The sequence below is a fragment of the Chiloscyllium plagiosum genome, unplaced genomic scaffold (assembly GCF_037043375.1).
Source record: "Chiloscyllium plagiosum isolate Xiang-an unplaced genomic scaffold, Cpla_swu_hap1 HiC_scaffold_52, whole genome shotgun sequence".
Lineage (NCBI taxonomy): Eukaryota > Metazoa > Chordata > Chondrichthyes > Orectolobiformes > Hemiscylliidae > Chiloscyllium > Chiloscyllium plagiosum.
The window spans coordinates 27,140,723-27,154,361 of NW_028270190.1; the positions used below are offsets into that span (position 1 = coordinate 27,140,723).

The 13,639-nt window shown below is 47.1% G+C and overlaps 1 long non-coding RNA gene across 2 annotated transcripts in view; it reads left to right on the plus strand.

Annotated features, from left to right (window-relative positions):
* Window positions 1-13,639, plus strand: part of LOC148134893 (uncharacterized) — a 50,650-nt gene that overhangs the window by 14,772 nt on the left and 22,239 nt on the right. The window lies entirely within an intron of this gene.

Consider the following 13,639-nt stretch of genomic DNA (forward strand, 5'->3'; position numbering starts at 1 on the left):
TCGCCACGTTGTGGCCACTTCTGAAAACCCAAAACTAGATCCTGCACCAATTCACACGCAGCCGCCCTCACACGCTCCTGAACACTTTCCCCAATTCGAAACACTCCACCCCACCCCACCCCCACCCAGAGGACTACCGTTGTAATGATAATAAGAATACATCCTGCAGTAAGAAACCAGAGGCTCTCGAGTTTGAGACACTGTTACCGCCACCTTTGTGTGGCACTGTATCTGTCTCTCTGTTCCTGTCTCTGTTTCTCTTTCCCTGACCCCCACACCCTACCTCTCGCTTTAGTGGGTGTTAGTGGATCGTTCTGGAGGCTTATAAACAGCGGTGTCCCACAAGGATCGGTGCTGGGTCCACTGTGTTTTTCAGTTACGTAAATTGTAACATAGGATGTGAACATAGGAGGCACAGTACCTAAGTGGCAGATTTCACTAAAATTGGAGGTACAGTGGATAGCGAAGAAGCTTCCCTAGAGTTAGGGGGTATATGGGTAAAATGCAAGCAAATGGGACTGTATTAATTGAGGATACTTGGTCTTAATGGTGAGTTGGACCTAAGGGTCAGTTTCCGTGCTGAACACCCACATGACTCTGTGACTCTATTTGGAGCGTTGCAAGGCAACGAGGCCAATCCCATCCTTCCCAGCATCGGGGACAGGTAGAACCATCACTACGGAGTGACACTTGTTATTTGTGTGCACACAGCTTGATGCAGCCGCAAACAAAGGAGCCATCAGGGTGAGGGCGGTGTTGGGTATGTTCATTCACCCCCACACCCCCCACCCCCCCCACCCCCCGCCCACCTAATCGACGGTTTTGTACTTGGACTCCCTGTTGACACAGGCTATCTTAGGCTGCCAGATGAAGTGGAAGTTGCCTCGGGTGACTGAAACAGTGCAGTTTTGGGGGATGGGCCAGATCAGCGCCATGCCCAATAACAGAGAGTGTATCACACCTGGTAGCCAGGTTTTTACCCATAAATGGGGATGGAGTGGTGCTCCTAAAAGAACTGTGTCTGCTTCACTTTGGCCGTGCACTCCTCGCTAGATTTTATGCACACCCCAACCCCTCCGAGGTATATTCCCAACACCTTTAGGTAATCTGTCCTGACTGTTTAGTGAATGAAGTATCAGTCAGCCTAGTTCCCACAGAACATGGCCTCACTCTTGCCTCAATTTCCCTTGGTTCCCAAAGCTAGTTGGAACTGATCCCAGATGGTCATGAGTCTGAGCACTGACAGCGAGTCCCAGCAGAAAACGGCAACAAAATCCGTGTCCAGGGACGCGTTGACCTGTAGGCCTCTGCTGCGTGGAATAATCTCCCTTGTCAGGGTCACATCCATCCTGATGGACTCAGCAAAGGGCTCTATACAACACACAAACAAGGCCGGTGAAAGTGGGCAGCCCTGCCTAACCCTGGATCTGACGGAGATGCTTCCAGATCCCACCCGTTTATTGCGACTGCGCGAACAATGTTGTTGAGGAGCAGTCGGATCCAATTGCAGACTCCCTCCCCAAAGCCAATTTTGGAGAGTAGGTCCCACATGGAGGTGTGTGTGATATTCTGTCAAAAACCTTCTCCTGGCCCAGGCTAATGAGGCAGGTGTCCACCCCCCTGACCTGAAGAAAGGTGATCGTATCCCTTAGGAGCATAAGACTCTCAGAGAGATTGTCCTGCCCAGTACAACACAGGTTTGGTTGGAATGGGTCACCGATCCCAGAGAAGACCTGACTCCGTTGGTGATGACCTTAAGACAGTATTTTGTAGTCTACGTGCAGCAATAATATTGGCTCCAATTTCTAATTTTCTCCCACCAACCCCTTCCGCTTGTGGATGAGCGTGATGAATACTTTCCTTATGGATTTGCTCATGGATCCAGCCAGAAACAAACTGTCATACATCTCCTGCAGGTCCTGGCCAGTCAAATCCCACCGAGTCGAATACAGCTCGATAGCAAACATGGTTTTGTGTCGAAGAGGCGAGCCTCAGTTCATGAATTCGGTTTATTGAGGACATGACAATGATGATTGGTGAGACAAAAGTGGACGATATTGACTTCAGTACTCCTCATGACAGACTGGAACAAAAGCTTGCTATCAGGGGTGAGATAGCGAGATGTATACAGAACTGGAGTAGTAGGAAGACAGAGGGGGCAGTGAATGGATGGTTGAAGGGAGGTGAGTTGTGAATATTGGTGTTCTGCATGGATCAGTGCTGGTAGCTCTGCTGTTTATAGTCGAATTGGAGGAAAACGTTGTTGGTTATTTAATAGGTTTGCATATTATACAAATGTTGGTGGAATTTCAGGTGGTGAGTAAGATTGTCAGAGGATACATCAGGATATAGATCATTGAGAGACATGGGCCGAAAAAATGCCTTTTGGAGTTTAATCCGGACAAATGTGAGGTAATCCATTTTCAAAGGTAAAATGTCGATTTAATAGTGAATGTTGGAACCCTTAGGAGTATAAACATGCAGAGCGCTGTGGGTGTGCAGGTTTACAGATCATTGAAAGTGGCAGCTCAGGTTTTTGAGGTTGTGAAAAAGGCTTATGTCATGCTTGCCTTCACTGGAAGGGACATTGAGGATATGGATAGATGAGTTCCGCTGGAGCATCATAGAACTTAAGTGTGGCCACACTTGCGATACTGTGTGCAGTTCTGGTCACCAGAAGGACGTGGATGCTTTGGAGAGGGTACAGAAAATGTTAACCCGGATGTTGCCTGGGATGGGGAAGTTTAGCTGTATAGAAAGGTTGGACAGACTAGGGCTGTTCACAATAGAATGCAGGAGGTTGAGGGAGCTGATCGAGGTTTATAAGATTTTTACTGGCGTGGACAGAGTGGACAGTATGAGGCGTTTTCCCAGGGTTGAAGGGGTACAGAGGCCACAGGTTCAAGGTGCGAGTGACCGAGGAAGGGAGCAGTTTAAAAAAGATGTGAGAAACACGTTTTTCACAGAAAGGCTGCTGAGTGCCTGCAATGTGCTGCCAGAGGAAATGGTGGAAACAGACACGACAGCAGCTTTCAAGAAACACCTGGGCGAATACATGAATAGGAAGGGAAGAGAGGAATAGGAATCCTGTAAGTGAAGACAGTTTTAGAAAGTAAGGATAAAATGATTTGTCACAGGCTTGGCGGGCCGAACGGCCTGTCGGTGTGCTGCGTTGTTCTTAGTTCTCTTCCTCTCTGTGTTCTAAGATCCAAGACGTGAGCAAGCTGCAGCTCCACGAGTTTGTTCCCACACCCTTTCCACAGAGCGAGTGTCAATACCCCTTCCACAGGAGGAGAGAGAGGGAGAGCTATTTGAGACTGTGAAACAGCAGTAATTTTAGTTTCTGGCATTACAGCAAATAATCAACACTTGACCAGCATTGCAGAGTAGAAAGGAATCATGAATTAGCTACTGATACATTGCTCTATATGGGATCGTGCTGTGTATCAATTGTCATCATGCCATCTTTGCACACAGTGAGTTTTCTCATCAGCTTACTCCTCATTTTGGAAAGTTTTCCAAAAGATCTGGCCTGAAAATCAACTTCTGGCTGATATGTTTAATATTTAGATGTTGGTGAGGGAGACAATCCCTGGGATCTTGCTGTGCCATCTCTAAAAATATTTTCCCTGTCTTTTAATTGATCCCGTTTCTTTTATCCCAGGGAATTATTATTCATTTGGAAAATCCAAACAGAGAGAGAGAGAGTTTGGGCAAGGTGAACTTTAAAAAGAGCATCCTTTCAGAAGAGAACACAGTCCTGAGGCTTATTCCACAGGCCGCACTCCGTGGGGCCCCACTTCAGTTGTGTCCCTTTATTTCCCCAAAGACTGGTTTCATCTGTTGGACCCTAGTTTTTTAACAGTCCTCTGGTTAACCGGGCCCTGTCAGATTATGGGCCTGTCATTTTAAAACAGGTTTGAAGACTGGGCTAAAGTAACCAAGGTCTTCAAATTTGACACAAAGTTGTTAACCCCCAAGTCCCCACACACAGCGAGTGTCTGACTGACAGAACTTCCCAAAGAGGAAAGTAAAATCCTAAATGTCAAACTGTCTCTTAAAGATTGTTATAATGTCAGAGTAATAATATGCGAATCTTTACATTGAGAGTGAGAGAGAGACTTGTGAATGGGAGAGAGGCAGGAGAAAGACAGAGAAGGTGGGTGTGAGGGAGAGACATTTGAGATTGTGAAGTAGCAGATTTGTCAGTGCCTGTAGTTGCAACAAATGTTGAACATTTAAGCAGCCCCCATCAGAAATATCGAGCTGATCTTGCTGCTGACATGTTGCTGCCTGTGAGATCTCGCTGTGCTCTGACAGCCTGCGGCCATGCGATCGAAGCAACGAGCGTTTCAATAAACCAGTAGCTTGGTTGATTCTGCAAAACTTGATTCTGCACCAATTCACACGCAGCCGCCCTCACACGCTCCTGAACACTTTGCCCAATTCGAAACACTCCACCCCACCCCACCCCCACCCGGAGGAGTGCACACAGCTTGATGCAGCCGCACACAAAGGGGCCATCAGGGTGAGGGCAGTGTTGGGTATGTTCATTCCCCTCCTAAACTACGGTTTTGTACTTGGACTCCCTGCAGACACAGGCTATCTTAGGCTGACAGATGAAGTGGAAGTTGCCTCGGGTGACTGAAACAGTGCAGTTTTGGGGGATGGGCCAGATCAGCGCCAAGTCCAAGAACAGAGAGTGCATCACACCTGGTAACCAGGTTTTTACCAATAAATGGGGAGGGAGTGGTGCTTCTAAAAGACCAGTGTCTGCTTCACTTTGGCCGTGCAGTCCTTGCTAGATTCCATGCACACATCAACCCCTCTGAGCCATATTCCCAGCACCTTCAGGTAATCTGTCCTGACTGTTTAGGGAATGAAGGATCAGTCAGCCGAGTTCCCACAGAACATGGCCTCACTCTTGCCTCAATTTCCCTTGGTTTCCAAAGCCAGTTGGAATTGATCCCAGATGGTCACAGGTCTGTGCACTGACAGCGGGTCCCAGCAGAAAACAGTGACAAAACGTTGTTCGGGGAGGCGTTGACCTGCAGGCCTCTACTGCCTGGAATAGTCTCCCTTGTCAGGGTCACATCCATCCTGATGGACTCAGCAGGGCTCTATACAACACACAAACAAGGCCGGTGAAAGTGGGCAGCCCTGCCTAACTCTGATCTGACGGGGAGGCTTCCAGATCCCACCCGTTTATTGAGACTGCGCGAACGATGTTGTTGAGGAGCAGTCTGATGCAATTGCAGACTCCCTCCCCAAAGCCAATTTTGGAGAGTAGATCCCACATGGAGGTGTGTGTGATATTCTGTCAAAAGCCTTCTCCTGGCCCAGGCTAATGAGGCAGGTGTCCACCCCCCTGACCTGTATGTCGGTGATCGTATCCCTCAGAAGCATAAGACTCTCAGAGAGATTGTCCTGCCCAGTACAACACAGGTTTGGTTGGAATGGATCACCGATCCCAGAGAAGTCCTGACCCAGTTGGTGATGACCTTAAGACAGTATTTTGTCGTCTACATGCAGCAATGATATTGGCTCCAATTTCTAATTTCCGCCCTCCTCCCCCTTCGGCTTGTGGATGAGCGTGATGAATACTTTCCTGATGGATTTGCTCATGGCTCCTGCCAGAAACAAACTGTCATACATCTCCTGCAGGTCCTGGCCAGTCAAGTCCCAACGTGTCGAATACAGCTCGATAGAAAACATGGTTTTGTGTCGAAAAGGCCATGCCTCAGTTAATGAATTCAGTTTATTGAGGACATGACAAAGATGGACGATATTGACAAAGTGGACGATATTGACTTCAGTCCTCCTCATGACAGACTGGTACAAAAGCTTGCTATCAGGGATGAGATGGCAAGATGTATAAAGAACTGGAGTAGTAGGAAGACAGAGGGGGCAGTGAATGGACGGTTTAAGGAACCATTCATTTACTGTGATTATTGGTGTTCTGCAGGGATCCGTGCTGGGAGCTCTGCTGTTTATGGTCGATTTGGAGGAAAACGTGGTTGGTTATTTAATAGGTTTGCATATTATACAAATATTGTTGGAATTGCAGATAGTGAGGAAGATTGTCAGAGGATACAGCAGGATATAGATTCCTTGGAGACATGGGCCGAAAAAAACGCCAGTTGGAGTTTAATCCGGACAAATGTGAGGTAATCCATTTTCAAAGGTCAAGTGTAGATTTAATATTGAATGGTAGAACCCTTAGGAGCATAAACATGCAGAGCGATGTGGGTGTGCAGGTTTACAGATCATTGAAAGTGGCAGCTCAGCCTTTTAAGGGAGTGAAAAAGGCCTATGGCATGCTTGCCTTCACTGCAAGGGGCATTGAGGATATGGATAGATGAGTTACGCTGTAGCATCTTAGAACTTTAATGAGGCCACACTTGCGATACTGTGTGCAGTTCTGGTCATCGGAAGGATGTGGATCCTTGGAGAGGGTACAGAAAATGATTACCCGGATGTTGCCTGGTATGGGGGAAGTTTCGCTGTGAAGAAAGGTTGGATAGACTGGGGCTGTTCTCAATAGAATGCAGGAGGTTGAGGGAGCTGATCGAGGTTTATAAGATTGTTACTGGCGTGGACAGAGTGGACAATATGAGGCTTTCTCCCAGGGTTGAAGGGGTACAGAGGCCATAGGTTCAAGGTGCGAGTGACCGAGGAAGGGAGCAGTTTAAAAGAGATGTGAGAGACAACTTTTTCACAGAAAGGCTGCTGAGTGCCTGCAATGTGCTGCCAGAGGAAGTGGTGGAAACAGACACGATAGCAGCTTTCAAGAAACACCTGGACGAATACATGACTAGGAAGGGAAGAGAGGAATAGGAATCCTGTAATTGAAGACAGTTTTAGAAAGTAAGGACAAAATGACTTGGCACAGGCTTGGAGGGCCGAACGGCCTGTTACTGTGCTGCGTTGTTCTTAGTTCTCTTAGAACATAGAACAGAGAAAAATACAGCGCAGTACAGGCCCTTTGGCCCTCGATGTTGCGCCGATCCAAGCCAACCTAACCTTCACTAGCCCACTATCCTCCATATGCCTATCCAATGCCCGTTTAAATGCCCGTAAAGAGGGAGAGTCTACCACTGCTACTGGCAGGGTATTCCATGAACTCACGACTCGCTGAGTAAACAATCTACCCCTAACATCTGTCCTATACCTACCACCCCTTAATTTAAAGCTATGCCCCCTTGTAATAGCAGACTCCATACATGGAAAAAGGTTCTCATGGTCAACCCTACTGAATCCCCTAATCATCTTGTACACCTCTATCAAGTCACCCCAAACCTTCTTTTCTCCAATGAAAACGGCCCCAAGTGCCTCAGCCTTTCCTCTTACGATCTTCCTACCATACCAGGCAACATCCTCTGCACCCGTTCCAGTGCCTCCACATCCTTCCGATAGCATGGCGACCAAAACCGCACACGCACCAGAGTCTTGTACAACTGCAACATGACCTCAGGACGCCGGAACTCAATTCCTCTACCAATAAAAGCCAGTACGCCATATGCCTTCTTCACCGCACTATTTACCTGGGTGGCAACTTTCAGAGATCTGTGTACATGGACACCAAGATCCCTCTGCTCATCCACACTACCAAGTATCCGACCATTAGCCCAGTACCCCATCTTCTTGTTACTCTTACCAATGTGAATTACTTCACACTTACCGACATTGAACTCCATTTACCACCTTTCTTCCCAGCTCTGCAGCTTATCTTTATCCCGCTGTAACCTGACACATCCTTCCTCACTGTCAACAACTCCACCGACTTTCGTATCATCCACAAACTTGCTCACCCAACCTTCGAGCCCCTCCTCTAGGTCATTTATAAAAATGACAAACAGCAATGATCGCAAAACAGATCCTTGCGGAACACCGCTCGTCACTGCACTCCAAGATGAACCTTTAACATCAACTACTACCCTCTGTCTTCTTCCAGCCAGCCAATTCCTAATCCAAACCTCCAACTCACCCTCAATGTCATACCTCCGTGTTTTTTGCAGTAGCGTACCTGGGGAACCTTAACAAACGCCTTACTAAAATCCAAATGCACCACATCTACCGCTTTAGCCTCGTCTACCTCCTTAGTCACCTTCTCAAAGAATTCAATAAGGTTTGTGAGGCACGACCTGCCCTTCACAAAACCATGCTGACTATCCTTGATCACATTATTCCTATCCAGATGTTCATAAATCCTATCCCTTACAATTCTCTCTAAGACTTTGCCCACAACAGAAGTGAGACTCGCTGGCCTACAGTTACTAGGGTTATCCCTACTCCCTTTCTTGAACAAGGGAACCACATTTGCTATCCTCCAGTCGTCTGGCACTATTCCTATAGACAACGAGGACATAAAAATCAACGTCAATGGCTCTGCAATCTCCTCCCTTGCTTCCCAGAGAATCCCAGGATAAATGCCATCAGGCCCAGGGGACTTATCTATTTTCACCCTTTCCAGAATTTCCAACACCTCTTCCCGACATACCTCAAAGCCGTCCATTCTAATTAATTGTGACTCAGTATTCACATCGGCAATAATGTCCTGTTCCTGAGTGATTACTGACGAAAAGTATTCTTCTTCTCTGTGTTCTACGATCCAGGACGTGAGCAAACTGCAGCTCCACGAGCTTGTTCCCATACCCTTTCCACAGAGCGAGTGTCAATACCCCTTCCACAGGAGGAGAGAGAGGGAGAGCTATATGAGATTGTGAAACAGCACTAATTTTAGTTTGTGGCATTACAGCAAATAATGCCACAAGACTTGACCAGCATTGCAGAGTAGAAAGAAATCATGATTTAGCTACTGCTACATTGCTCTATATGGGATCTTGCTGTGCATCAATTGTCGTCATGCCATCTTTGTACGCAGTGAATCTTCTCATCAGCTTACTCCTCATTTTGGAAAGGTTTCAAAAAGGTCTGACCTGAAAATCAACTTCTGGCTGACATGTTTAATGCTTAGATGTTGCTGAGAGAGAGACAATCCCTGGGATCTTGCTCTGCCATCTCTAAAAAAAAAAATCTGTCATTTAATTGATCCCGTTTCTTTTATCCCAGGGAATTATTATTCGCTTGGAAAATCCAAAGAGAGAGAGAGAGACAGTTTGGGAAAGGTGAACATTGAAAAGAGCTTTCTCCAAGAGGAGAACACAAACCTGAGGCCTATTCCACTGGCCGCACTCCGTGGGGCCCCACTTCAGTTGTGTCCCTTTATTTTTTTTTCAAAGACTGGTTTCATCTGTTGGACCCTAGTTTTTTAACAATCCTCTGGTTAACCGGGTCCTGTCAGATTATGGGCCTGTCATTTTAAAACAGGCTTGAAGCCTGGGGTTAAAGTACCCAAGGTCTTCAGATTTGACACAAAGTTGTTAACCCCCACGTCCCCACCCACGGCGAGTGTCTGAGAGACAGAACTTCCCAAAGAGGAAAGTAAAATCCTAAATGTCAAACTGTCTCTTAAACACTTGTTATAATGTCAGAGTAATAATGTGTGAATGTTCACATTGAGAGTGAGAGAGAGACTTGTAAATGAGAGAGAGGCAGGAGAAAGACAGAGAAGGTGGGTGGGAGGGAGAGACATTTGAGATTGTGTAGTAGCAGTTACGTAAGTGCCTGTAGTTGCAACAAATATTGAACATTTAAGCAGCCCCCATCAGAAATATCGAGCTGATCTTGCTGCTGACATGTTGCTGCCTGTGAGATCTTGCTGTGCTCTGACAGCCTGCGGCAATGCGATCGAAGAAACGAGCGTTTAAATAAACCAATAGCTTTAATGCTGCCTGGTGGGTCTGTAATTATAATCTCTGAACTTGTTTTTCCCAATTTGATCGGACTTGGGTTCACTGAGGAATGTTTTGTGTGAAGGAAAACCACTTGCTGTCTAATTTGTTTGAAAACCAAGCCGCCTTTCCAGTTCCAATAACCTTTTTCGCTCCCACTCTCTCCACCCACCCCTTGCAGGAATTCCTATTTTGAAACTACGACAGGACTAGAAATCCTTCCCTTGGATAGAAGCTTCCTCCAGAGGGAAATGTCGGACATCAGCCTGAGGCCTATTCGACAGGCCGCACCCCATGGGGTCCGTGTAAGTTGTGCCTATTTGTTAGCCTGAGGTTTGATTTCCCCTGGGATGCCCTCGATTTTAAAGGTCTCTGGTTAACTGAGATTGATTGTGGCTCTGTCATTTTAATGCAAGTTTGAAGCCTGTGGTAAAAATAAACAGGGCCTTGGGATTTGACACGAGCATGTTCTGTGTCTGACACACAGAACTCCAAAAAGAGGAAATTAAAATCCTGAATGTGAAACTCTCCTTAAAAACTTGGTATAATGTCAGAATAACGTGTGGTGTGTGGGCAGCATGGACGAGACAGGATAAAGACAGAGAGAGAGAGAGAGAGAGAGCGCGGAGAGAGAGAGAGAGTTGTAGCTGGCAGTCACACTGACGTCAGGAAAATCCCAAGAGGGAACCTCAGCAAATATCCCCACGGTCCGACCAGTTCTTCGAGGATACTGAGGTGTCATTGTTTACTGTTTTCAAACTGCACAGCTAACCATTAGAAAGCATAAAAATGTTTAAATGTTTAAAAGGAAAGAAGTAATGATCAAGCTGTTCTGTGCTAGAGTTAACATGACAATGTTCACGGAGATCCAACGAAGTTTAATCCTGACATTAACATCTCAACATGACAGGCAGCTCTCTGGGAGAGGGTTGAGAGACATTGCAATGTGTCTGACACTCTGGGGTGGAGACAGTAAACCCCTCATGGAGAATAAATCTGCAGAATAATATGTCAAATTAATTCTCATGTTATTTCTCTCTCTGTCGAAAGAGAGCAGCTCCCTCTGCCTGGTAGAGATTGTCTGTGGTGGGGATGTGTGCCCGGGTGGGGGTGGGACAGAGAGGGACAGATAGATTGATGTACATGTGTGTGGAGAGAGAGAGGGATACACAGAGAGAGACTTTTCAGATTATTTGGTATCTGCAGCAACAGTTGACACTGAAACAGCTTAACACATGAGAAAGGAATCAGATTCTCGGGCCGACTGCTGCGGTAGTGCTGGGCAGGGAACAATGTGAGCTAGGTTGTGTCTGAGTAAAGTGCACCTTATCGCTGATCTTATGAGGGAAGGATATGTTTCCAGTGGAGAGATCAACATAAAAGTATTTCTTCAGATGAAGTACTCGCTTCTGACAGTAGTATTGGACACAAAACACTGTTTACCTCATTAAAAAAAAAGAGCAGAGTTTATTTAATTAAACATACGCACAGTGAATTGTTGGATGCTGAATAAATGTCTCGCCACGAGGAGAGTCTGGAAGCATCCACGAGAATGTAGTCATCAAATGGGTCCGAAGCAAAGGACATGCAAATGGAATCAAATTGTATTTGCACTTTGCATTTACCACTGTTGACCTAAGAGATGGGTGAATGTGCTGTGGTTCCTTTGGCCATGAGATTGTTTTGCAAGTTGTACTAAATTGGAGGAAGTCCAATTTTGATGGGTACTTGCCAAGAACATTTAATAGCTGATTGGCAGCAGATACTCGCAGGTAAAGGAACAGCTAAAAAAATGGGAAGCCGTCAAAAATGAGATAATCAGAGTACAGAAGTAAGGTGGAATACAGGGCGGGTAGGTGTAAGGTGGAGTAAACACTCACATTAGACACCCTGGACTAAAACCCTCATGAGACGGGGAATTCACATTTAAACTAAGAGTCAGTGAGCTCTCTGGCTGAGACAGACGAGGCAATATGCAAGCTCAGGGACAGCAGTCTGGAATAGGGGTAAGATAAAGGAAGGCCCCCACAAATGCCTCAGCTAAAAGACAGTGAGGATCAAGTGAGGGCTGTAGATGCTGGCGATCTGAGTGGAAAGGTGTGGCGATGGAAAAGCACAGCAGGTCAGGCAACATCCGAGAAGCAGGAGAGTCAGCATTTCGGCCATCAGTCCATCATCAGAAATGTGGGGCGGGGGGAAGGGAGCTGAAATATAAACTGGGGGGGTTGGTGGTGGGGCTGGGGAAGGTAGCTGGGAAGGTGATGGGTAAATGCAGGTGGGGAGAGGGTGATAGGTCGGAGGGGAGTGTGGAGCAGATTGTTGGGAAGGATGATGGACAGTTAGGACACGTCAAGTGGCCGTTGTTGAGTTGGAGGTTTGGTTCTGGGATGAGGTGCGGATGGGGGAGATGAGGAAACTGGTGAAGTCGATGTTAATTTCGCGTGGTCGGAGGGTCCCAAGGTGGAAGATGAGGCGTTCCTCCTCCAGGCATTGGGTGGCTTGGATTTGGCAGTGGTGGCGTCCCAGCCCTTGCATGCCCTTGGGACTGTCAGAGTGGGAGTTGAAGTGTTCAGCCACAGGGTTGTTTGGTGCCTGTGTCCCAGAGTTGTTTCCTGAAACAATCCACAAGACGGTGACATGTCTCCAAATGTAGAAGAGACCACTTCGGGTTCAACGGACACAATAGATGAGTTGTTAGGATGCACAGAAATATGTCTGCCAGATGTGGAAGGATCCTTTGGGGCCTTTGTCAGAGGTAAGGGGGGAGGTGTGGATGCAGGTTTTACACAGCTTGCAGCGATAAGGGAAGATGTCGAAGTGGAAGGTGGGTTGGTGAGGTGTGTGGAACTAACCAGGCAATTACTTTTGGAATAATCTCTGTGGACTGCTTCCACATTCACTCCTTGACTCCCTGGTGAGGTCCAGGCCTCCCCCGCCCCCCCCCCCCACCCCCCGCCACCAACCGACCCGTCACTCCCTGCACCTTCACCTGCCACCGCATGAAGTGTAAAACTTGCACCCACACCTTCCTGCTCACCCCTGTCCAAGGCCCCAAAGGATCCTTCCACATCTGGCAACGATTGTTTTGTGCATCCAAACACCTCATCTACTGTGTCTTTTGCTCTTGGTGGTGTCTCCTGCACATTGGCGAGACAGGACGACAACCGATTCGGGACAGACAATATGGCTTTGTGCATGCGATTTCGTATCTGACTGACTTGATGTTTTGTAGAGGATTGATGAGAAGGCGTTTGGTATGCTTTCCTTCATTGGACAGAGTATTAAGTATAGGAGTGGGGGATCATATTGCAGCTGTACAGGACATTAGTTAGCCCACTCTTGGAATACTTTGTGCAATTCTGGTCTCCCTTCTATTGGAAGGATGTTCAGAAACCTGAAAGGGATCAGAAACGTTTTACAAGGATGTTGCCAGGGTTGGAAGATTTGAGCAACAGGGAGAGGCTGAATAAACTGTGGCTGTTTTCCCTGGAGTGTCAGAGGCTGAGGGGTGACCGCGTAGAATTTTATAAAATTATGAGGAGAATGGATAGGAGAAATAGACAAGGTATTTTCCTTGGTGTTGGGGAGCCCAGAACTGGAGGGGAAAGGTTTAGGCTGAGAGGAGAAAGATATAAAAGTGACCGAAGGGGCAACCTTTTCTCACAGAGGGTGGTGTGTGTTTGGAATGAGCGGCCAGTGTAAGTGGTGGATGCTGTTAAACTTACAGCATTTAAAAGGCATCTGGATGGGTACATGAATAGGAGTGGGGGTTTGGAGGGATATGGGCCGGGTGCTGGCAGGGGGCACTAGATTGGGTTGGGATATCTGGTCGGCAGGGACGGGTT